The sequence below is a fragment of the Vulpes lagopus genome, chromosome 21, assembly GCF_018345385.1.
Source record: "Vulpes lagopus strain Blue_001 chromosome 21, ASM1834538v1, whole genome shotgun sequence".
Classification (NCBI taxonomy): Eukaryota; Metazoa; Chordata; class Mammalia; order Carnivora; family Canidae; genus Vulpes; species Vulpes lagopus.
The window spans coordinates 28802750-28829461 of NC_054844.1; the positions used below are offsets into that span (position 1 = coordinate 28802750).

General features: G+C 40.3%; 1 protein-coding gene across 7 annotated transcripts in view; it reads left to right on the forward strand.

The window, feature by feature from the left end:
• Positions 1 to 8374: 8374 nt before the first annotated feature.
• RESF1 (retroelement silencing factor 1) overlaps positions 8375 to 26712 on the forward strand; it is a 28747-nt gene continuing 10409 nt past the window's right edge. The window contains exons 1-5 of one of the 7 annotated variants that reach the window (XM_041735779.1): positions 8375 to 8475; positions 9734 to 9830; positions 10639 to 10670; positions 22448 to 22513; positions 25967 to 26112. The gene's annotated coding sequence lies outside the window, so the exon portion shown is untranslated. The remainder of the gene's footprint in view (positions 8476 to 9733; positions 9831 to 10638; positions 10671 to 22447; positions 22514 to 25966; positions 26113 to 26712) is intronic. The other 6 variants (XM_041735780.1, XM_041735781.1, XM_041735778.1 and 3 more) reach the window with 6 other exon arrangements.

Here is a 26712-nt window from a genome sequence, read left to right on the forward strand (position 1 = left end):
CTCTCTCTGCCTGTGTCTCTGCCTCTCTGTCTCTCTCTGTGTGACTATCATGAATAAATAAATAAAATCTTAAAAAAAAAAAGATAATATGTCACTGGATATGACATGATCAATAATAATCCTAGTTTGCCTATAGAACACAGCCCCAAGAATCATTTAGGGATGATGTAATAATAGGCCATACCAGTACAAAACAGATCCCATCCTCTAGGTAGGAGTAAGTTACTAGTTGGGGATGGAAAGTGTAAGGTAAAGTTGCATTGAGTAGTGGGCTCATTACAGGCTGGAAAGTGTAAGGTAAAGTTGCATTGAGTAGTGGGCTCATTACAGGCTATGCATATGCAGTTGGCTCTGATTATATGCTGTGGATGTATTGGGGGCCTGAATTGTAGGGAAGTTTTCTGAACTTAGTGGCAAGACTAGTGAATTGTAAAACTTTGGCCTGGGTGGCCCCTACACCCACCAGGCTATCAAAAAGCAAGTTTTGTGGGGAGTTACCATGAGCAACACAAAACTGAAATTGATTCATAATATTTAGAACCATATGCATCCAAAAGTTGGATGGGGTCAATGGTCTTATGGGGTCCAGGTTTATAGTAACCATAATAGGGAGGGAACTTTTATAGTCAAATACAAATACAAAATACAAAAGTCAAATACAAAAGTTCCTTTTGTATTTTTATAGGTGTGTTCTCCTGCATTTAATAATGTGCTGGAGGCCAATTGCTGACAATTCTCAGTGTCTCTAACAACATTCAGTGTTACTTGGGATATCACTATTGAGAGTGAATTAACCTAACAAAACTGGGCTGAAAATCAGTCTTTAAAAACTGGTTCCCTAGAGGGGTGGAATTTATGCCACTTGACCATGAATCAGAACAGAATAGTGATTGGCTATTAGCATCTTACATTCAGTCTCCCAAACTCAAAGCTCTTAGCATCTGAATTGCTGGACTATTTTCCTTTTTGACTCTGAGCCCTATGGCCACTACCTACCCTTTTTGCTTTTTGTTTTCAAAATTGGCCTTGAATTTTGTTTTTTAGTTGGTAATTCAATGCACCAGATTTTTTTTGACTGTTTGAATAAACAAAACAAGGAGATCACTGATCACTTTACATAAATTGAGAAGTTAATAGCCATTGTTAATGATGAGGAAAGGATAACTTTCTGGGTGTTAATGGAGATTCTTATAGTCTTAAAAGGAAATAATCTGGCAATACCTGTTAAGTTAAAATTACAATTCAACCCAATAGTCCTCCTCCTGGGAATCCTTCCAATACTTATGAGTTGCAGCGCAGCAAAAATTGGAAACAATGTAAATCTCAATTGGATAATGATACATTTTAACTAATTATTAAAAAATGACTTATGGCAATTTCCATGATCTGGAGGCATTGCTATGGCTTGTTGAATAAAAATACAACATTCTCCTGGTTGTAACTTCTTTCTTCCTTTCTGGCTATCCTTTGTCTCTTTAAGGCTTATCCTTCTCTCTTGCCATTAAGTATTAGAGTTTTTTGAGGCTTGGTTCTCATCTCATTTCATTTTTCATTTTATATAAGGTAATATATTCCTTTATATCCAGAGTTTTAATAAACTTCTAAAAGTTTGAAATTTACTTCTCTCTCAGTTAAATAATCTAGCTGTTCCAGGCTGGTGGCGAGTTCTTTACAGACCTTTCAGTATCTATTTTCCTTCCACTTTGTTCCCTAAATATTGCCTTGGGTAGGGGTTATAACCTGGAGTCCATTACATTACTTCTTTATTATTGCCATAATAAATTACCACAAACTGAGCTGCTTAAACAACACCTACTTATTATATCTCACAGAGTTCACTTCTAAGCCCATTCAGGTTGTTGGCAGAATTTACTTCCTTTTCACGTTTTCCTTGTGGTCCCCTCCATTCAAGCCGGCAACAATGAGTTGAGCCTTGCTGCGCAGCATTGGTGGTATAAAAGTAAGCATAGCTGCTTCCAATGAGTTGAGCCTCTCTCACACTTTCAGTTTCAGGACTCCACCTCTGCCACATTTCTCTAGTCTCCACCCATTTTCCTCTTCTGCTTTTAAGGCCTCATGTGATTAAACTGGGCTGGATCCACCCAGATAATCCATACTCATTTGATTATTTTAAGGTCAGCTGATTAGAAATCTTAATTATCTGCAAAATCTCTTTTGTATGTAAGTAACATAACCATGGAGTAACATCAGGAGGTCAAGATTACAAGGGCCAAAATTTTGCCTACTACATTCATGGATAGAATTTAGTAATACCATGAATTTGGATGGTGAAGGAGTTGAAGACGGTAAGACAGTTCTACGCCCCTCTCATCCAATGTGCCAATTTGGCATGTGGACTATTTTGATCTGAAGGCAATCAAGATCTTGTAGGTTTAGGAGAAACTTTTGCCCCTCCCTTTACTACATAGAAGAATCTAAATTGAAGGATCTTTCCAGAATAAGGATAAATTTTATCTGAGTGAACCATCTGTATGGCAGGGCAAATATCTAATTACCAAACATCTGCTCTATTCTTATTACCCTGTGGATTACATTCCTTTCTTATGAAGTCCCAGACCCTTATCCCATTCTCCTTAGTTTAGCATAACACACGTACCTTATTTTGCCTGTTTTTGGAATTTCCATGTCTATGTGGATTGAGGAATCCACATACATATGCTATTAAATTTTATTTTCTCCAGTTAATCTGTCTCATGTCAATTTGATTCTCAATCCAGCTAGAAGGACCCTTGAAGGAATATCTACTCCCTGGTAATGGCAAAACAATTAACTATTTTCATTAACATTTTAATGAAATGTACCATATCGTTTTTTTGATCAATCAAGAAAAGGCTGTGAAGCAACCAAAGTCTTTATTTGGGGTCTTAGGGGTTGCAATCTGGAAGATGCAGAGTCCACTGAAATCCAAAGTATGCTTGAATTGGGAATTTACAAATTATGAGCAGAATTGCAGTCAGAGTTTATTATTATTTTTCATTTTTTTATTTTTAAAGATTTTATTTATTTGTTCATGATAGACATAGAGAGAGAGAGAGAGAGAGAGAGAGGCAGAGACACGGGCAGAGGGAGAAGCAGGCTCCATGCCAGGAGCCTGATGCGGGACTTGATCCCGGGACTCCAGGATCATGCCCTGGGCCAAAGGCAGCCGCTGAACCCCTGAGCCACCCAGGGATCCCCAAACTGATTACATGATTGGTTATTTAGCTAACAAGTTTAAGTTTATTCTCTACTTCATGCCAAAGTAGAAGGATGTGTCCCAGGAGGTGGTCCTGTTGCAACTGACAAAAGTCAAAAGTTCATGGTGTTCTGAGAATTGAAACAGGAGATGTACACAGAACTTACTTCCTCAATATCCTTCTAACTCTATTTTGAATGACTATCTTAGCAATGGTTACTTCATCTTGAATCTTCTTTCCAACCTTCAATTATGAATGTTGGCAAAAAAAAAAAAAAAAAAATCCACAGTAACACAGCAGTATTAACAGTAAATTTGTCACCATAAAAAAATCACAGGTATTTTTGTTATAGGAACTCTTTCTCCGTTCGTGCATGTGGTTCTTGGACATGTCACTTCGAAGAACAAAATGGTAGACCTGACAGAGTAGTAGGCAGCAAAGCAAGGGGTATTGAATGATAGCAATAGTACAAAGCTCCCAAGGAGGGAAGGGACCCTAGGCGGTTGCCCTCAGAGTTTCTAAGTCTTGGGGTTTCTATGGGCTGTTTTAATCTGATTAACTGTCCCTCATCCAATTAACCTCATCCAATCAGGTTTTTGTCACCTATCACATGGGAAAGGATGGAGGGCTCCATCCAGGGTGGTAAAAAAATGCTTTTAAGGATGGTCTCCCATTAGGGCTGTGGTGGGGGAGGGGTGCTTGTCCCTGCCTGCCTGCCTTCCAACTATCCTTCATTTTCATATTATTAGAGTTAACGCAGATGATCTTGAAATATCATTTAAGTTCATTGGTTAAAAATCATAGTTGTTTTGGATCTGCTACTAGATCTTGTTAATACAGAAATACATATTATCATGTCACAATTTGTTTTTAAAAATATTTTGAGAAGGGGCACCTGGGTGGCTCAGTGGTTGAGTGTCTGTCTGGCTCAGGTCATGATCCTGGGCTCCTGAGATCGAGTCCTGCATCAGGCTCCCGGCATGAAGCCTGCTTCTCCCTCTGCCTATGTTTCTGCCTCTCTCTCTCTCTGTGTTTCTCATGAATAAATAAATAAAATCTTAAAAAATACGTATTTTGAGAACTTTCATATTGAATTAATTTCCTTTGTAATCTTATGTACTTTATTTTAAGCATTCCCAAACATTATTCTAATTAGGAGTCTATGGGTAGGAGTCTATGGGTTTTACTAAGCTAACCAAAGAGGTTTATGGCCCCAAAAAGGAAAAGAATACCTGTCCTCAGGAATTATTTTCCTTTGTATGGTTGAACTTTAGTTGTTGCTTTTTCTATGTTGCAGTCCAAACAAATGAGAATGATAGAGGAATTTCAGGTAAAGCATTCCCTTAGGAAGAAGCTACATACAACATTTGTGCTCAGACTTCATTATGAGAATTAAAATGTAGCAATACTTAGCTGCAAGGGAGGCTTGGGGAATGTTGTATCCAGTTATGTGACCCTGTATCCAGTTAAATAATACTAACAGGAAGGGGAAGCAGAACACAAGGGACAGCCAAGAAAAGAAAAAGGAAACCAATGTCCTAATTTGCCACTTAAATGTATAATAATCATCTTTTGTACACCATTATAATTTCTTACTATAGACATGCTAATGATGTCATGCACTTTTTTTTTACAAGAGTTATTTATTTATTTTAGAAAGTGAGAGTGCACACAGTGGGGAGGGGCAGAAGGAGAAAGCAAATTCCAAGCAGACTCCCCATTGAGCATAGAGCCTGTCATGGGCCTGTCATGGGACTTGATCTCATGACCCTGAGACTGTGACCTGAACCAGATGCTTAACCAACTGAACCACCCCAGAGCCCCATGTCATGCACTTTTCTAAAACATGTCTTATAAATTTAGAAGTTAACAAACCTTGAGGCTAAGTATTATGCTTTTAAAAGATTCAGATCATATCTATAGTTGAATTGATTTTTGAGTTTTTGCTTTTGAATGTTGGGAAACATAGGAAGAGGATGTGTAATTTATGATAGTAGACATAGCATACAGCAACCTAATCTTTTGGGGAAATCTTTCCTCAGCCTGTTGTGCCCAAGATCGGGAATCCGAGAAACCACCGAGGAGCTGACACCGATGCAAACACATGAGGGTTTATTTACAAGCTCGAGCCTGGGTCCAAGTGTACCCGACACAGCGGAGCAGGGACTTGACCCCGAGACTAAGAAGCTTAGCAACTTTATAGGGGCCAGTGGCCAATGGGATACAAAGAAATTTGCACAGTCATGCTGGTCCACTCGCAGGTGGCCGATTGAATTACATTTTACCCTACAGTATCTATTTGAACTGGCCTGTCACTGAGCCGGATTTCCGGTTAGGCTGTGCCCTGGGCATGACTAGGGTGGGGCAGTACCCTGAGCAATAAGCAGGTCAGCACGAGACGGGTGCAGCACAAAATAGAGTCAGTCCTGCTCTGCTTGTCCAGGGATAGGGGATTTTGTTAAATTTCCTGGGTCCCACAAGCCTGACCATCTGGATAATATGGTTCTTTGGAACACTGTGCCATAAGTACCGTAAGGAGAAGTCAATGTAAGATCCAGCCCTGTATTAAATATACTTATATTTAATAGTCCTAGAGATTGTGTCTTCCCTCTGCAAGTCTCCTTGCTGGTGATCCTTCAAGGCTGCTAAACTGATGAATGCCAGTTGTACTTTAGGATTTGTGGAAAGACCAAACACTTTTTGGAAGTCAGACAAGCTTTACTTATCTAAAGGAGAAAGGAGAAAGTCAGCATAAACACAGACAAGGATACATGGCAGAGAGATCAGTGACTTCATCTAAAATAAAGTTGTAGCTTCCTGGGCATTAAATCTTGCTGGGCATTAAGCCTTCCTTAGGCTGTATAGGAGTGGGGTCTGCATCAGACTTTCTGGCAATAGAACTCCCTCTCCCTTGGGTTGATTTCTCATAGTCTATCTGTATGGCTTAGGCTCTGGAAAACCCCTTTTCTGAGCCAAGTATACCACTCCATGCTCCAGGAGATGTCCTAAGTTAATGCGTTAATTTATGTAATGGTCTCAATAATCCTAGAAAGTAAGTACAAGTATCCACTGCTTTTCGCTTTTTGAAAGGTCTCCTTATGCTACTTTGCTTTTACGAAAGACTTACATTAGTACTTGTTTGTGCTAACCCAAAGAAATCTGAAGATGTTTGCTTTCCTTTTTTTTTAATTTTTTTTATTTTTTTTAATTTTTTTTTTTAAATTTATGATAGTCACAGAGAGAAAGAGAGAGAGAGAGAGAGGCAGAGACACAGGCAGAGGGAGAGGCAGGCTCCATGCACCGGGAGCCCGACATGGGATTTGATCCCGGGTCTCCAGGATCGCGCCCTGGGCCAAAGGCAGGTGCCAAACCGCTGCGCCACCCAGGGATCCCAGATGTTTGCTTTCCTGCAAAAAGATGATAAGTGAGAATAGCATTCAGCGTTTGTGATGCGGAGTGTACCCAGAGCAGCCAGAGTGGCATCGCCAATTCACCTTCCTTGGGAACTACACTCGGTATCTCAGCATTGAGCTGCTATAGCTTTTAACTATGTCTGTGATCATCTGTGCTTTATCCCAACTTATTCTGTGCATCTGTTAGCAAGATGTGTCCAAAGGAAAGCCTAAAAGGAGTTGTTCTTTGGGTCTGGGAATGCTCAAAAATGTTTCCACATAAATTAATGGTAATTGCTTCCTCACTTTACACCGCTTTGGCTTTTCATATGAATTCTCTGCTTTCAGACAGCAGGAGAAACCTGCATTCCTGTTATTCTTCTTTTACAGGCAGGAAAATAGCAGAAACAGATTAAGTGATTTTCCCAAAGTTGTATGTCTAGTGAGTGGCAGAGTCAAGATCCAGACCTGGGGGCGAAGGAATACCCTGCCTTCCCTAGGCCAAGAACTAACCACCTCTGCCTTTTCTTACGTTTAACCACTCAGACAGTATTCTCTCATTTACTTCTTCCTATAAAACCCCTCATATAAGAAAGGCCTATCTTTGAGAAGTATCCTCTGCATTAATTGTCATTCTCCCTATTTCAATGACCTGAAAAAAAAAATTATTTACTTGGTGCGCTTCACTTGGTGCGCTTTCTCTTTCACTTGTTTTATATTAAGCTTGCTGACCCCATACCCTGTATCATTGGCTCTGAGACCAGCAGCAACAGCCTATCCCGGGAGCTTGTTAGAAATCTACCCTTTCAGGAACATCTAAGTGGCTCAGGGGTTGAGCATCTGCCTTCAGCTCAGGGCGTGATCCCAGTTAAGGGCTTGAGACCCCATGGGGCTCCCTGCATGGAGCCTGCTTCTCCCACTGCCTGTGTCTCTGCCTGACTCTCTCTCTCTCTCTCAAACCAATCTTAAAAAAAATCTGCGTTTTCAGCCTTACTTTAGCCCACTGAATTGGCAATTTTGCAAGGTGGTGCGCTTCAATCCTTTTTAAGGAGCTCTCTGGATGCTTCTGATGTAAGTGAAAGGCAGAGAACCACTGATAGAGACTTTTTTTTTTTTGCATATTTAATTTTTATTCATTCAAATTTAACTTTTTTGTATATATACTTTTAAATGTCTTACTTAATATATATATCTTTAAATATTTATTTATTCATGAGACACACACACACAGAGAGCGAGAGAGAGAGAGAGAGAGAGAGAGGGGAGCAGAGACACAGGCAGAGGGAGAAGCAGGCTCCATGCAGGGAGCCCGACTTGGGACTCGATCCTGAGACCCCAGGATCACGCCCTGGGCTGAAGGCGGCGTTAAACCGCTGAACCACCCAGGGATCCCCTGTATATATTTTTTTATTGGATCCGATTTGCCAACATAGAGCATAACACCCAGTGCTCATCCCGTCAAGTGCCCTCCCCCGCCCCCCCCAGTCCCTCCATCCCCCCGCCCACCTCCGCTTCCACCACCCCTTGTTCATTGCCCAGAGTTAGGAGTCTCTCATGATCCGTCACGCTCACTGATACTTCCCACTCATTTTCTCTCCTTTCCCCTTTATTCCTATCAGACACGGGAGCGCGCTTTTGCAAATCTCGCCGCCCGGGACTGGAAGGCCCGACCGGCCGCCGCCTAGCTTACCCGCGGGGCACTAGGACCCGGGCGCCGCCGGCCTCCGGGCGGCCGCCCACAGCCGGGGGCGGGGCCCAGCCGCGGGAGGAGCCGGGGCCTCGCCGCTCGACCCGCCCCCGGAGGCGGCCCGAGCTGACTTAAACTCAGGGGCCCGGGAGGCCGGAGCGTCCTCCCCGCTGGCCCGCGCTGGGCTCTGGGCCCGTCGGTAAGTGTGCGGCCCGGCGGCCCGCGGCCCCTCGCTCGCCTCCGCGGGTCCGCGGCGCCCCGAGCCCAGGCGCCCCCAGCCCAGGCGCCCGCGGGCGGGCGGACGGGCGGCGGCGGCGGCCGCTTTTGTTCTGAGGCGCGGACGGAGGCGCGGGGTCGCGGGCGCTCGGGCGGCTCCGGGCCTCGGGCGGGGAGGCTCGGGCGCGCGGCCGCCCGCGGCTGGGCGGGCAGCGTCGCTCGGGGCCCCGCGGCCGCCGCCAGACTCGGAGCCCGCGCCCCAGGGCGGCGCCTCGCGGGCTGTTCGCTTTCAGTCGCCTCGGTCCGCGGTGGAGGTGGCGGGTGCGCGTTTTGTGGCGCCGCGAGGCGGTTGTTGAGGCGGTGGGTGTGAGAGAAGCTTCTGTTGTTAATTATTTCCTGTGTCGTGGTCGTGGGAAAAAAAAAATCTTTGTTTTTGCATTTACTGTTTCTCGAGCGTCTCCTTCCTCCGCGGCTCCCTCCTGCTGACCCTCCCGAAGCGGGATCGCCCGGCGAGCGTCTCCCAGGGGCCGGCGGACGCTCCCCGCGCTCGGCCGTGGTCGCTTCCTCCAGGCGTCTGGCGCTCTGGGTGTCCTCGGGGGACTCCGGTCTCGACCTCAGCGGCGACCTTTGGGGGGGGGGTCGTTTCCGTGAAGACAATTCATCTGTGATACTTCTCAAGAGCCCAGCTTGAGAAGAAAAGAGGGCTCGGGGCGCATTTCAGGAGGGAGCTTGTTTGGGGATTTTTCTGTTTGACGTTGGCTGTAAATGGTTCGTTTTATTCAGCGTGAACATGCAGGAATGTTAAGGTTTTACTTCACATTCTTTTATTATTATTATTTTTCTTTTTCTGTGCAGTCGGATTCTCTGAACTCTTCCAGTGAGGGAAATTGCAGTGCAATTGAAGTATTTGTTCTAGAACGGTCGGACAGGAGTGAACCTGGAGGACCCCCCCACCCCCCTCATGAATTCTTATTTTAAGCAGTGAAGGGTATTCGAGGCCACACCTAGTTTCTGTTTCTGTCAGGTTGCACACCTAGTAAAAATTTTGCAGACTTAGTGCGTTTTTTTGGTGCAACCTTACAGGAACACTCTGCAGAGCCCAGCAGTTGCCCTATCAGGGTAAACAGATTAAACGTGTGCTTTTATTGTGACTTTAAACTTCATTATAAATTAAAAAAATACATATATATACACGCTTTATATTAAACCGCTAACTGCAGAATGTTTCTTGCTCTTCCTAGGACCAAAGAAGTAAAAACAGTGTGTGAAGGGGGAGCACGTGTTTGGAGGGAAATGGGAACGTACACAATGGTAAAAGAGTAAGATTATACTTCACAAGTAAGTATGTTACCTCCAAGTAGCCTCCTCTGATTTTTCTGTTGTGGAATGAAATTATTAATTAAACGAAATCAGCATCAGTTAGACAATTAAATGGCAGGATACAATGGATTCAATGACAGAGCTTGAGGACACATGACAATGGGTGACCTAGCCTAGAGAATTCAGTTGTTAATCTTTTGTGAATAAGGAAGAGTAGATCATGGTGAGGTGACTGGGTCAAGTTACTCAGGCAGAGGTCTACTTAAGATGGTTTCTTCCTTTTTTAAATTTGTTTTTATTATTTCTGGCAAGGGGTTGGGGTAAGGCAGCACAGAGCTCAACTCTAGGAGAACCATTCTGTGAGAGGACAACCTCTAAAACCAGAGTGATCATCTCCAGGGCTTCCATCCTGTAAACACCCAAGTTGTGTCAGGAAATATCCTGTAATGATTAAGACCGTGGCCTTGCATCCTTTGCTGAGTTTCAGGTCTTGGCTGTACCACAACCTTGGGAAAATTATCTAACCTTTTTTTTTTTTTTTTTTAAGATTTCATTTATTCATTCATGAGAGACACAGAGAGAAGAGAGACAGAGAGAGGGGCAGAACCCAGGCAGAGGGAGAAGCAGGCTCCATGCAGGGAGTGGATGTGGGACTCGATCCCGGGTCTCCAGGATCACACCCCGGACTGATGGTGGTGCTAAGCCACCTGGGCTGCCCAAAATTATTTAACCTTTTGCCTCTGTTTTCTCATTTGTAAAATGAGGATAACAGTAGCACCTGCTTCATAGCATTGGTGGGATAAGTTACATGATTTTTTATTCATAGGACCTACTTGGAACAGCTGCTGGCTGTAAGTGGTAAGTGCTCAATAAATTTTAGCTGTTGTCCTGTTACAGGAAAGATTTTATGGCTTGTATTTTATATAAGGAAAGATGTATTATGTCTAATAGGAAATTCAGTTTGCTTTAAGCTCTAAGTTTATCAACTCTAAGTCAATTTAACAGCTTTGTGTTGATTAAACCTTTCATTATAGAACCTGTTGTAGGTTCAGTTTTTGCAAGGAAGTACCAGAACGCAAGTCTATTGTTTTTATCTGCAGGTTTAATTTGAAATCAGGGACACCTGCATTAAATTCTTTATTGAGGGCATATTTGCCCCACAGCCCTGTTTTTCCACATTATTGTGTGATGTACAGGAACCTCTTCCCATTTAGATTATGGGTATCTTGTACAAATAGAAGCACAGATATTTAGCGAATTGATCTTGCTGTTTTAAAAGGTATTTATAAGGGCACCATGGTGGCTCAGTCAGTTACACATCTGACTTGGGCTAGGTTCATGGTTTTGGAGTCCTGGGATTGAGCCCCACGTCGAGCTCTGCATCCAGCTTGGCTCTGTGTTGGGCTGGGAGGGATGCTTGTTCTTCTCCCTCTGCCCCTCCCCTTTCCGTACATTTGCCTGTGCTTGCTCACTCTCAAATAAGTATATAGTAAAATCTTTAAAAATAAGTAAATAGGTATTTATAAAGTTGGATTTCCAGATTTTTTTGTTGTAACCAGGCTTTCTCCTCTGTCCTGTCCCATCCCCACCATGTAAGGCATACTCTTCAGTTTTAGGTAAAGAGATAACAGTTTACCAACTCTGTCTCCAGAAATGCAAGTTAAAATTTACTTTGTAATAAGCCTTGTAAAGAAAGAAGTAATCTTGTGGACTTTGAGGAATTCTGAATGCTTTTTTTTAGAGCCATCATTGTAGTGTGTATATTCTTGAGATCTTAAATGTGCTTGTAAATTGAATGGCAGTATTGGAGGCTGGCCTGTTGAGGTAAGTGCCTCAAGTGAGACATTGCTCATTGTTGTAATTACTGCAAAGATTTAATGATAATCACTAAGATTCTCTTGAGATGTATTAAATTACAACACTTCATTTGTAGATAAAATCTTTAATTTATGGTTAAGGTTGCAAAGTGTGTTATAGGATGTATTTTCCACTGTAGGTTATAAGAAACAAATCATAAATTATTTTTTTTAAGCCACAAAAGGTAATTTATTGGATCACATCATTTAGAAGTTCAAGTGGCTCAATCTTCATGTTTGGCTGGATTCAGCATCTGAATCTAAGGAAAGAAAATTTTTTTTTAAAGATTTTATTTATTTATTCATGAGACATACACACACACACACACACAGGCAGAGACACAGGCAGAGGAGAAGCAGGCTCCATGCAGGGAACCTGACTGTGGGACTCTATCCTGGGTCTCCAGGATCACACCTTGGGGTGAAAGCAGCACTAAACCACTGAGCCACCGGGGCTGCCCAAAGGAAAGAAAATCTTAAAAGACTTTTGAGATACTCTATCTTTGCTGTCTTCAACATTGACTTAATTCTCAGGCACACCCTCCCCCCTTCATTGAGTGGCTGCAGTATCTCCAGGTATAATATGCATTCAGCTTCAACTTGAACAGACATGCCTTTCATATGATTGCTTTATCAAAAATCTAGAATTAATTTCATTGGCTTTCATTGGGTCATGTGCCTATGTTAATAACAGGGAAATGCTATGTTTGCTTTTTTTTTTTTTCAACTACAGTTCAGAGATATAATTCATATACCATATTCATATGATTGAACTTGTCCATTTACAGAGTACGGTGGTTTTCAGTATATTCACGGGGTATGCAGCCATCACTGCAGGTTAATTTTAGAACAGTTTCTTGACCTCCAAAACCATCTCCATGCTCATTAATAGTGTCAATCTAGATGGTAATGAGGCTGTAAAGCAACCAAAAGGGTTTATTTGGTGTCTTAGGGACTGCAGTCTGGGACACGCAGAGTTGACCAGAATCCAGAGTATGCTCCAGTGAGTGGGGAGTGCATGCTTATATAGGCAGAAACCACAAGGCTATATAACTTGTTTTGGAAGAATAATGGTTGGTGCTAGCAGAGTTTAAACTAACTATAACACATGATTGATTATTTGGTTAATAGACGTTAACATTCTCTATTTCAGTCCAAAGTAGGAGGATGTATTCCAGGAGGTGGTCTAGTTGCAGTTGCCAAAAGTCAAAAGTTCATGGTGTTCCAAAAATTGAAACCGGAGACCAGCATAGGCCCTGTTTCTTCACTATCCTTTTGACTCTATTTAGAGTGACTCTTTATAATGCCTGTATTTTGGGATCTTCTTCACAAATAACTTCCCTTTCCTCCAACCCAGGCATTCCCAGGCAGCTATTAATCTAGTTTTTATCTCTAGATTTGTGTGTTCTGAACATTTCTTTTAGATGAATTAATAATAATATGTGATCCTTTGTGACTTTTCTCTCACTTCACATGTTTTCAAGGCATATCCATGTTGAAGCATGTCTGTACTTCACTGCTTTTTATGGCCAAGTAATAGTCCATTGTATAGATATGCCACATTTTGTTTCTCCTGCCAGTTAACAGACACTTGCATTGTTAGCATTTGCTGCTGTGAGCATTGATGTACAAGTATTTGTGTAGTCCTACATTTTTAATTCTCTTGGGTATATGCCTAGGAGCAGAGAGTTGCTCCATCATATAACTATATTTGATCTTTTTGAGAAACTGCCAGAGTGTTCTTCAAAGTAGACGAACCATTTATATTCTCAACTACATGCATAAGAGTTCCAGTATGTCCACATCCACGGCAAATACTTGTCTTTTTGTGATAGGTACTGTGCTTTTCATTGGTGGTTAATGATGTCAAACATCTTTTTATGTGCATATTTGCTATTTTTTATATTTTTGGGAAAATTGTCTATTCAGAATTTTTGTTAACTTTCAATTTGAGTTGTCTTTGTATTGTTGAGTTGTAAGAATTCTTTTTTAATTCTAGTGACTGTAAATATGATGGTTTATTTTTGGATTGTCAGTTCTGTTCAGTACTACATGTTTTGTTACGTGGTTTTGTAGTAAATTTTGAAGTTGGGAAGTGTGAGTCCTCCAGATTTATTCCTTTCAAAATGAATTCTAGGATTAGGTTCTAAATTTCTGAAAAGACATCTAGGATTTTGATAAGGGTTGCACTGAATCTGTAGATGAATCCAGGGAGTATTGCCTCCTTAATAGCATTAAATCTTTAATTGGACATGGGGTGCTTTTCCTTTTTCTTTTTATAGGTCTTTAATTTTTTTTAATAAAATTTTTTTAGTAATCTGTACATTCAACATGGGGCTCAAACTCAAAGCCGTAAGATCAAGCGTTGCATGCTCTTCCAACCGAGCTAGCCAATATTTTGATTTTTTTTTTTTTTTTTTTTATTTTTTTATTTTTTTTAAGTAAACTCAGTACCCAACAGGGCTCGAATTCACTCTGAGATCATCAAAAGAGTTTTATGCTCTACCGACCCAGCCAGCCAGGTCCCCTTGGTCTTTAATTTCTTGTAGCAATGTTTTATGGAGTATAAATTTTTCATTTCTGTTAAATTTATTCCAAAGTGTTTGATTCTTTTTAATGTTACCGTAATGAGATTGTTTTCTAGATTGTGTTGTTTAGAAACACATTTGGCTTTTGTATATTGAGGATGTACTACACAGCCTAGCTAAACTATCTTATGTTTTTTTATGGGGTTCCTTCTGGTTTTCTATATATAAGATGATGTCATCTACAACTAGAGATAGTTTTACTTCTTCATTTCCAATCTAGGTGTCTTTTATTTCTTTTTCTTTCTTTTGCTTAACTGCCGTGGTTAGACCCTCTGGTATAATACCTAACAGAAATAGCAAGTACAGACATCTATTTTGTTCCTGATCTTGTAGAGGATAAGCATTCAGTCTTTCCCCGTTCATTATGATATATGCTGTGGGTTTTTTGTAGATGCCTTTTACCAACTCAGAGAAATTCCCTTCTACTTATAGTTTGTTTTTATCATGAAAAGATGTTGGATTTGAAGGTGCATTTAATTTCTATCTTTGATCCTTCTGCATCTACTGAGATGATCATTTGGTTTTGTCCTTTAGTCTATTGATACATTATATAATATTTTTTTTAATGTTGAACCTGTCTTGCATTTCAGGGATAAGTCCCACTTGGTTGTGGCGTATAATTTTTATATGCTGATCTATTTGGTTTGCAAATACTTTGTGGAGGATTTTTGCATCTATTCATAAGATACTGGTCTGCAGTTTTATTGTGATTTCTTTTCTGTTTTTGCTATTCAGACAATATTATTAGCCTCATAGAATTAACTTGGGAAGTATTCTCTCTTTTGTGTTTCAGAAAAGTTTGTAGAATTGATTTTTAATATTTAAATTTTTGGTATGATTCACCAGAAAGCTGTCTGGGACTAACCATTTCTTTTTAGGTGATTTTCTGATTACTAATTCAATCTTTTTATGTAGTCCTATTTAGATTTCCTGTATCTTCTTGAGTTAGTTTTGGTCAATGTCTTTTGGGGTCTTCTGGGGTTGTGCACTTAATTCCACTGTATGTGGGGGGAGGGTCTCCCCACATCAACAACAAGCAATTTTCTGGGGACACCATGTGGGTATCCTACTGTTATTCTAACACCTGGAAGTAGCATCAGATTCTGTAGGTTGAGGGCTCAGACCCAGAAGACTGCCCTCCCCCCCATTTAAGATAGCAGTCTGAAGCCCAGGTTTTCCCTTGTGCTTCTGACCAAAAGGCTATAGATTGGAGGTTTCTCCAACCCTCCCGGATTTCAGATGCCAATTGCAAGTCCAGGTTGTTTGTTCTTCCAACTAACTGGCTATAGAACAGAGGTTTCCACAAACCCTTCCATGGAGTCTACTAATTTGCTAGAGGGGTTCACAGAACTCAGAGAATCATGTTACTTACTAGGTTACTGGTGTATTTAAAATGATTTTAAAGGATACAAATCCACAGTCCTAGAAGAGATGCGTAGGGTGAGGTATGTGGGAAGGAGAGTGAAAGTTCTTTGCCTCCTCTGAGCATGCCATTCTCCCTAAATCTTCATGTGTTCACATACCTAGAAGCTCTCTCTCGTTTGGGTTTTCATAGAGGCTTCATTACATAGTCATGATTGATTAAAAACCTTGGCCATTGATTCACTTTCCATCTCCCCTCTCTGGAGGTGGGGTGGGGTGGGGTGGGACTGAAAGTTCTAATCCCCTGATCACAGGACTGGTTTTCCTGGCAATCAGCCCCCTCTTTGGGAACATAACAAAAGACACCTTTAACACATCACTTAGGAAAACCCAAGGATTTTAGGAACTCTGTGCGGGAAGTGAGGACAAAGATCAAATACATATTTCTTACTATAAAATATCACGGTGGTCGTTTTCATCCAAATCATTAAATATATCGGCAAACAGTTCATAGTATTCTCTTTTCGTTTTCAGTGAAGGGTTGGTAGTAATGTCTCTATTTCCTGATTTTAATAATTTTGAGACTTTCTTCTTGGTCAGTCTAGATAAAGGTTTGTCAGTTTTGTTGATCTTTTCAAAGACCCAAGTTTTAGTTTTGTTCCTTTTCTCTACTTTTGTATTCTCATGGTTAAAGTTTATGACAGCAAAGGACACAATATATGTCAAACAGAAGAGAGAGATGCATGGGCAAGAGTCCATGGAAGTGAGGTGCATGCTTCATGGAAGTGAGGTGCATGCTTCCAGGTTCTCCTTCCACGAGTACTGAGTGGGTATGCTATCTACAGCTACAGATGGAAAGGACAGGTGGTGGGATCCCTGGGTGGCGCAGAGGTTTGGCGCCTGCCTTTGGCCCAGGGCGCGATCCTGGATACCCGGGATCGAATCCCATGTCGGGCTCCCGGTGCATGGAGCCTGCTTCTCCCTCTGCCTGTGTCTCTGCCTCTCTCTCTCTGTGACTATCATAAATAAATAAAAATTAAAAAAAAAAAAATTTTTAAAAAAAAAAAAAAAAAAAAGGAAAGGACAGGTGGTCTCAGGAAGTATTTATATACATTAGAAATTCTTTTGGACCCCAAAGAATATTTGTTTATGTAGGTTATATCAAATCTGTTTCTGCATTCAATTTTTTGCCATGTGTTTTTAGTTGAAGTAGTTGAGGGTGTTTTGGATGTCTCAATAGGTCACTGCTTCATTACAGCACTGAAGATTCCTTGCCACAACTTCTATCGGTTTTTACATTTTCCTTCCATGCGATAGTGTTACTGGACAAAGGATTGTGGCTTGGGTGGCTTAGAGCATAGGATTGACTGATTATCATTCCTTCTCCCCCAGCATAACTGCATAGTTCCCCTATAGTAGTTGGAGAAGGAAGACAATAGACCCAGGTGGGATCAGGGTTGGGGAAATAGGCAGAAACTAGTAATCTAATTTACCCCAGGCTGTTGCTACCTACCACCCTCAATCAACATACTGCTGGCCAGGAGAAGATCTTAATCTAAGGACTCCCTACAGACTCAGCTGTTGCTGAGTTTGGGAATGAATGTCTTGGGAGTGGTATCCTTTGGACCAAGGCTTGTATACCTTATCCTGTTAGTCATGACTTCCATTGGTTCCCTGATTAAGGGAAAGCAGAGTTCTCTTGTATATATTGTCTAAACTAAACTACAGTTAATGGCTCTGAATTTAAGTAGATCTGTCATCCCCTGCCTTGATCCCACTAGCAAAGTAGATTCTGTCCAATAGGTCTCTTGGGTACTTCAGATCCCCTTGCATTATTAATCTCAACCTTTAGTTTTATAAAATCTGGATCTTAACTCCATGCCAACAAAATGCCTCTGTTAAAAGTTCTTGCAACTCTAAACCTCAGACAACCAGAGTAGACAATAGAATGTTGCCTATAATGACAGAGGTAACTAACAGGTTGTAAAAGTTTTCAGATTTTTCTTCAGGGCAATTGAGCCTGCTTTACGGCAACTGTTTAGTTCTTTTGATAGAGTTTGTCTACCTCAAGAGGCACAGAATTGGCTCACTCCTATTGTAATAGCAATACTTAAACTTTGTACTCCAAACACATGTTTCATCTTAGGTTCCTTATACTTGCCTGGCAAACTGCTCATGTATACGTGAGGCACTTGTCAGGGATTTCTAGGTATTTGAGACCATTACCCCTCTAATGATTCCTGTTTCTTTGAGGTGGATACCTGGAGCACTCTAAAATGAGTTACTAGGCAGCACTTGAAGGAAAGATAACTGACTTTTTCATGTATGCTCTGGAATCATTAATTCCCACTGTAGGATATAATATAACTATAAATGAAGTCTGAAATTTGTCTCTGACCTCTGCTCTAGAGACACAGGAAAGTGTAAACTTTGTAACCTGAATGATAGTCAGATGCATTGCTCTGGACTTGGGACTGGCCAGTCATGATGGGATATATATGACTGCCAAGCACCCCATGCTGTACCTAGATTAATCCGTCAGCAAAAGTAGAGCTGTTCCCACTCCCTGTTCTTCTAGGGAGAAAGCCATGTGGCTGTCATTGGTGAACCTCAATGATACCTGGGACGTAGTTCACTGGCTTGGCTCGGTGTGGGGAACTTGGTTGTGGTCTGACCTCCACAAAAGGCCTGATCATCCCGCCAAGGGTCAGGGTCAAGTCACTTTTCAAATATTGCCTGAGAGAAAGTACAGTTAGGGTATTTGATGGAGTGTCTGAATAGAATTTGTAGCTGGACACATAAAAGGTGGAGGGTCGAGTTGTGGAGGGGGGCAGCTTTACCATGGTACTCTGATTACCTTTGTCTTGTCATGGGCTGAACAAGCAAAACCTAATCTCTGTCTAACCCATACCTTGGCAGGACACCCTGCTTGTCTTCCTGGGAAAAGCTTAATAAGAACCCTTGTGAAAAATGGCCTCAAGGATAGTTTTTATCTGTGCCCCAGTGTGTCAGTTGAGCACTGGACTTTACCACTTCCCTTACCCTTGGGATAGAGCAGTAGGCTATAAAATGGTTGTTTCTGAATTGGCTCCTCAGCAGCCTGTATTCTCAACCACTTTGGTATCACCTTCTGGGAATAGGGACACTAATCTTGGTTTTTCTGTTTGTGTAAGTAATAAGTTGCACATGAAATTATAGTCTTGTTGCCTTTCTCTGGCACTGTGGAGAGTTAACAGCAGTGATAGTGGGACTTGTATTCTTGTATTCTTGATAGCCACTGCACTCCTGCCTGGCTTCATTCATTTGTTCTGTCAGTTGAATGTGATAATGTATTTAAAGCATTCAGCACAGACAGTTCTTAACATATGGTAAATTCTCAAATGTTAGCTGTTATTTATAGAGTTACATTATAAATAACACAAAACTTAGAATACTTTTGAAAGCCTAATTCAAGGGTTAATAGCCTAATTTATCATATGACTGAGGATAGAAACAGCCAGAGCTAGAATAGGTTAAGTAAATCACGATACTTTGGCATTCCTGAAAAGTGTCTTTTCCACTGAAGTGTTGGTGTTTGTGGTTTTGTTGATGTTATAGAAGTATCTCTAAGCTTTTTAAAATGCTAATTAGTTTTTCAGTGAAAAATACTGGCTTTCCTCAGTTTAACCACATCAATAGATACTCCAAATGAACTTTGGTTTGTGGAGCACACTAGAAATGGAACAATTCTTGATGTGGCTTAGTTTGTCCTGTTCTTTCTTACTATTTTATCTGATGTATAGTAGGCCTGGCCATTGCAAACCCTAATATAACAGATCCTTTTTCTTAGAGTTGTGTTCATGGGGTGTACACTTGTGCATTTGTTTAGGATACATATTAATATGATTGTTTCTCCAAACTATGATTTTTTAAGATTTTATTTACTTATTCATTAGAGACACACGGGGTGGGGGGAGGGCAGAGACACAGCCAGAGGGAGAAACAGGCTCCATGCAGGAAGCCCGATTTGGGACTCGATCCCGGGTCTCGAGGATCACACCCTGGGCTGAAGGCAGCGCTAAACTGCTGAGCTACCAGGGCTGCCCCTCCAAACTATGATTTTTAGGTTTTTTTTGCTTTGTAAATTTCTGTCATAAGGCTAAATTACAAATAAGGAAGCTTCTGGGTTGACAATTTTTTGCTTAAACTACATTTTTTGTGTTATGGATATAGAATAAAATGAAAAAATTCACAAATCTTTTTTTAAACTTGGTGAGGTCTTTATGAAATTATATGAAAATCAGATGCATTGTTACATGTAGTCTCCAGCCATTTCTTTTTTTTTTCCTGCTTCACAAATTATTTTTGCAATTCACAGCTTTTTATACTTTGAATTTTTAGTGACATGCTTTCTTCCCAGTTTTATTTACAGCTTTTTATACTTTGAATTTTTAGTGACATGCTTTCTTCCCAGTTTTATTGCAGGAAGTAATGGTAATAGTATCATAAAACTTAAAGCCCCAAACTGTTAAACCTAAAGGTAGTTTATCTAGGGACACCCTAGTGGCTCTGTCAGTAAAGTGGCCAACTCTTGATTTTGGCTCAGGTTATGGTTTCAGGGTTCTGGGATGGAGCCTGTGTCAGGTTCCACACTCAGCAGGGATCCTCTACTTGAGGATTCTCTCCATCCCTCTGCTCAAATAAATGTATGCTCCTGTATGTGAGCATTCTATCTCTCAAATAAATCTTAAAAAAGTTTGTCTATGTCCAGGATATAAGTTTTTTTGTTTCTTTTAGTTAAAAATTTTAAAACCATTTTCATGATGACATACAAGGAAACCTCCATGGATGTAGGAGTATGTGAATTATGGCTCTGAATTCCCTCAGTTTGGTCATAGGACTTTATCAGGGTCAACATACAAGGGCTGCTTGCCTCCCAGTGAGGGCCACCACATCTTATCAGCATCAAAATATTGGTATTACCTATTCTTTATACTGCAAAACCTGCCAGATGGGTGGGGTTAGTAGAGCCAGACTTTGTGCTAACTGTATCTAGGGTCATTATTCAGGGTTTGCTAATTTACCTATAGCTACTAATAGCAAGGATATTCCTAGAATTTCCTACAATTGAATATAAAAATCCATTGCTTTTGTGGCCCTGTGACATCCACTCTCATTACTGGGATGGTTGCTGATCCTTTCAGCACTTGACAAAAGAATTTGAATTGTTGTTGCCAAAGAGAGAGCCTTAAATCTACAAGGCAACTAATGGACAGTTATTGTTTATTTTAAAGATTTTATTTATTCATGAGAGAGAGAAGCAGGCTTCATGCAGGGACCCTGTCATGGGACTTGATCCTGGGACTCCAGGACAGGATCACGCCCTGAGCTGAAGGCAGTGCTAAACCACTGAGCCACCTGGGCCTCTGTGGACAATTATTTATTAACAACTTAAGATACTCTGTTTTAATCCCTACTAGAAACAAATGTGGGTGTGTATAATGTGTTCAGTACTTCTTTTGTAGATTTTTTTTGCCAGTTCTATTCATTATTGAAAATGTGGAATTGGAAGTTTTCAAATCTTGGTGAATTGCCTATTCCTTATTTTTTATTTTAATTATCTGTTAAGTATTTCTAATTGTTATATCTTTTTCTTGGATTGACCCTTTTATAGTTTAAAATATTTCTTTTTATCTGTAGTAAGATTTGTTTAGTTTTTTTTTTTTTTTTGAAGATTTTATTTATTCATGAGGGACTCAGAGAAAGAGGCAGAGACCTAGGCAGAGAGAAGCAGGCTCCCCATGAGGAGCCTAATGTGGGATTTGATCCTGGGACCCTGGGATCATGCCTTGAGCCAAGGGCAGCTGCTCAACCACTGAGGCCAGCCAGGTGTTCCTGTTTAGTTTCTTTTGTCTGATAATTAGCATAGACCTTCCACATATCTCGCAGCTGCTGTGTTTGCATCATCTGATACCTTTTGTATTTTATTTTCACTGTATTTGTTTCTTTGGATCTAAAATGTGTCTGGAGACAGCAAGCATTTAGTTTTTTTAAAATCTATTTTGACTTTCTCTGTCTTTTGGATTGTTGAATCCATTTACATTTAATGTTATTAATATGGGGGGATTTACATCTGCTGTTTATGCTTTTTGTTTTCTAGGTCTTGTGTCTTTCCCCCCCCTTAACATTTCTTTGCATTAAGTGAATATTTTCTAATGTACATTTCAATCTCCTTAATGGTTTTTTTTACTGTATATTTTGTGAAAACACAAATTACTTTTGAAAATCATTTTTATCTGCCTTTAAGGTGTTAAACATTTAAAATCTGATATATTTTTTAAATGCTTGTGATTTTAAAACAAACTAAAAAGGCTGTCACTAGTACAGAGGTAGGGAGGTGAAGAGTATGGGGCCCAGTGAGGTTTGTTTTTGAATCCTGCCAGTCCTAGAATATGTGTGCACCTTCGTGGATGGCCTAATCTCATAGAGTCAGGTTGATATCAGGAATAAAGGGAAGGGGAGTAGGATTTTAAATTTAGAGATTTGGTAGGCGGAAGGTCAGCTCTGTCATTGGAGATGCATATTCCAATTACAGGGGTGGGCTTTATAGATTTGATGATGGAAGGATGGAGAATTGGTGCTATTTCTCCCCTCTGAAATATAAGGAGCTGAATTAGGGCAGGGGGAGCATGGTTGGAGTGGCTAGGGACCAGGGAGGAGAGAAAAAGTCGTAGAGCATGGGGGAAAAAATTCAATAAATGAAGTAGAATTGTGAGCGGTGTTAAGTTTGATGTTTTTGTTCATAAAGTAAAATTAGTCGGCTGGCTTGTGTCAATTTTTCCCCCCCCAGAAAACTTCAGCTACTCCTGTGCAGAGAAGGAGATTCTTAAGTTCAGCCATACTTGGGATTTGTCAGGTAAGTGCCATGGCTGGAGTTGAGTGGAGATTTTGGCAAAAAGTTAATTTTTTTCAAGTGAAATTAAAATGATAGACCATGGAAATCCAGTCTCTTGTACTCTCCACTATAGTATATTTTCAAAAAGTTTAATACTTTGTATCTAGAAGTAGAGACTCTGCAATCTCAAAAAAAGTCAGATAACTTTTGACTCTTTCCCTCTAAATAGGTAGTTCAGAGATGATTTTCCAGGCTTTAGTTTCCTTGTGTGCTAGCAAAGCAGAGAGAGGAATAAAGTAACCCCAAATTACTCAGATCGTTTGTCTGCCTACCCATATGCTCTGTATTGGCCCTCTACTGGCTGCTCTCATGTAATCACAGACTTGGTGGCTTAAATAACACCTGTATTTCTCACAGATCGAGGTATTTGGTTTCTCCTGAGGCCTCTTGGCTTGTAGTCAGCCTTCTCTGTGTGACCTCACATGGTCTTTCCTCTGTGCCAATGCCTGCTGTCTCTCTTAAAGGACACCAGTCCTGTTGGATTAAGGCCCTGTCCTTATCACCTCACTTAAATTTAATTACCTCCCTGAAGGGCCTGTCCCCGAATATAGGGGGTTAGGGCTTCAGCATAGGAATTTGGTGGTAAAAAGACACAATTCACTCCATAACAGACTCCCACCCTAAGTATGCATAAGAACTAAGGGGGAATTTATTAGGCATCATTAACTCTAGAAGTGCTGCTTTGTATTACACCTCTGCCTGATCAGCCAGTTGTATTTTTTTTTTTTTTTTTTTTTTTGAGTAAACTCTGTCCCCAACCTGGGACTCAAACTCATGACCCTAAGGTCAGGAGTTGCATGCTCTGACAGCCAGCCATTATTAAGGAGCTTTCCTGGGAGAAGGCATGTGAGGAATAGAGATGTCTCTTTCTAGGATATTTTTGTTTGTTTGTTTGTTTTTCAATTTTTATTTATTTATGATAGGCACACAGTGAGAGAGAGAGAGAGGCAGAGACACAGGCAGGGGGAGAAGCAGGCTCCATGCACCAGGAGCCTGACATGGGATTCGATCCCGGGTCTCCAGGATCGCGCCCTGGGCCAAAGACAGGCGCTAAACCGCTGCGCCACCCAGGGATCCCTTTTTGTTTGTTTTTTAATTTCTTATTTAAATTCCGTTAGCCAGGGGATCCCTGGGTGGCTCAGTGGTTTGGCATCTGCCTTCCGCTCAGGGCGTGATCCTGGAGTCCGAGGATCAAGTCCCACGTTGGGTTCCCTGCATGGAGCCTACTCCTCCCTCTGCCTGCATCTCTGCCCCTCCCTTTCTCTCTCTCTGTCTCATGAATAAATAAATAAAAAATCTTAAAAAAAAAATTCCCTTAGCCAGCATATACTGTGTCATTAGTTTCAGACGTAGAGTTTAGTGATTCACAGTTGCATATAACACCTAGTGCTTGTCACATCAGGTGCCCTCCTTAATGCCCATCACCCAGTTACCCCATCACCCCTGTCACCCCCTTCCAGCACCCCTGAGTTTGTTTCATATAGTTACGAGTCTCTTATGATTTTTCTCTGATTTCTCCCCACTCAGTTTTTCTGGGATCTGTTTTTAATTCAGATGGATATATGCCTTCTTCAATCTTTTCAATCTTGTTTTTCTTCTTAGAACACTATGACCCATAATTTAATAAGTCTTAGAGATCTATAGATTGTTTTGGATTTTCTCTATTACATCTGTGAATAGTCCATTTTATGTTTACCTTCCCAATTCTTAAACTTTCCAGGATCTCCAATACAGTGATGAATAGAAGGGACAATAGTAGTGTGTTTGTTTTATTGTCAGTCTAAATGTTTAAAGCTAACATTTATCAAAATTAAGGAAATTTGTGTTTGATAAAAATGTTCTAATGAATGTGAATTTTATGATAAGTTCTTGCATCTGTTGAATTTAGGATTTTAAAAATTATTGTTACTTGGTTAATTTTCAAATGACAAATCTTGTATTTCTGAAATAATCCTAATTTGATCATGATAGGTTATCATTTTCATGTCACCACATTTGGTTTGCTTACATTTTGTTTAGGATTTTTGTTTTTACGTTTCTGCAAAAAATTGGCTTCTAATTTTCCTTCTTTTTGGCTTTTGGATGACAGCCTCAATGAATGAGCTCTGAAGTGTTATCTTTTTTATCTTTTTTCATATTAGATTATTTCTTTCATAGATTGTTACTCCAGCAAAGCCGTATTGGTCTGGCATTTTCTTTGTGAAAAGATACTTGATTATCAATTAATTGGTACATAAATGGTATTATTACCATGTCAATCCTGGTTAGGTGTATTTTTCGAAGGATTTCTCCATTCTTCTAAATTTGAAATGTATTGGAATAAAATTATTCAAAGTAAATACTTACTATTTTTAACATCTATAGGGTCTAGTAGTAGTCTCTATTGCCAATATTGCACTTTTTAAAAAAAGATTGATTTTAGAGATAAAGTGAGAGTGTGCACGCAAGCAGGCATACACATAGAAGGAGAGAGAATTCCACAAGTAGACTTCCTGGCTGAGCATGGAGCCTGACTCAGAGCCAAAAACAAGAGTTTACCACTTAACCAACTGAGCCGCCCAGGCACACCCCCTCACCCCCAGTATTGCACTTTTATTTTTATTTTTTAAGCATTTTTAAAAAAGATTTTATTTATTCATGAGACACACACACACACACACACACAGAGGCAAGAGACACAGGCAGAAGGAGAAGCAGGCTCCATGCAGGGAGTCTGATGTGGGACTCAATCCCGGGTCTCCAGGATCACACCCTGGGCTGAAGGCAGCGCTAAACCGCTGAGCCACCCGGGCTGCCCTATTGCACTTTTAAAATGTCATGATCAGTATTGTTAGAGGCTTATTGATTTTTATTCTTTTTTTAATATTCTTTTTTAAAGAATTACCTTGTGACTTGTTGAATCTCTACATTTTTGTTCATTATTTTATTTCACTCTCATCATTTCTTAGGTTAGCTTATTATAAATGTGGAGTTCATGTCCCAATCTAATTTTTATTTTATTTTTTTAAATTTTTATTTATTTATGATAGTCACAGAGAGAGAGAGGCAGAGACACAGGCAGAGGGAGAAGCAGGCTCCATGCAGGGAGCCCGATGTGGGATTCAATCCCGGTGTCCAGGATCGCGCCCTGGGCCAAAGGCAGGCGCTAAACCGCTGTGCCACCCAGGGATCCCTAATTTTTATTTTATATCAATAACTAATTTTTAAAAGATTTTAAGTAATCTCTACACCCAAGGTGGAGTTCAGACTCACAACCTTGAGATCAAGAATCATATGCTCTACCAACTGCATCAACCAGATCCCCCCTTAGTCTTCTTTTTAAAATATATTACAAATTATCCTCAAAGGTTAAGTAAACATGAGTATAAGAGCATGTTATGGACTGAATGCATGTCCCTCTTCACCTATTCATAGGTTGAAGCCTAACCCCTAATGTAACTATTTGGAGATGGGCCTTTAGGGAGGCAATTAAAGTTAAATGATGTCATAAGGGTGATGCTTGATCCAGTAAGACTGGTGTAGAGGAAGAGGCACCAGAGAGCACTTTTTCTCTTTGTAATGTAAGTATAAAGTACATTCCTTATTTTTCAATTATTTGGCAATTTCCTAGTTACTTTTTTCCCTATAATTTCTAGATTGATTCCATTATAAATTAATCTGAATTACTTTAATACTTTGAAAATTGAGATTTACTTATGGCTCAGCTAGTCATTGGTAAAAATTCCATGTGTGCTTGGAAAGAATGTGTATTCTGCATTTGGGGTGTACTGTTAATATGCTTACATTACATTTGTTTAATTTTGTTATTTTAATCTGTGTTCATGAATGAATAAATAAAATCTTAAAAAATAATTGCCTACCAAAAATGGCAAAAACATCTTGTGCCAAATTCCATTATTTTCTGAGACTGTGCCATAATATCTTACCTTCAAAGTTTGGACAATTAAGCACTTTCTGGAATAAATTGGACTGGCTAAACTTAAGAAAAAAATCTGTGTTCATGTGCTGTGGTTATAGATTAGACCATTTTTAGATTTAACAATATACTGTTGGTCAGTACAAATTAACCATTTTGGAAGGCAATTTGTCACTGTTGATGTAAATAATTTTAATGTTCTTTGACACATTGATTTCATTTCTAGGAATTTCCAGAAACAGGC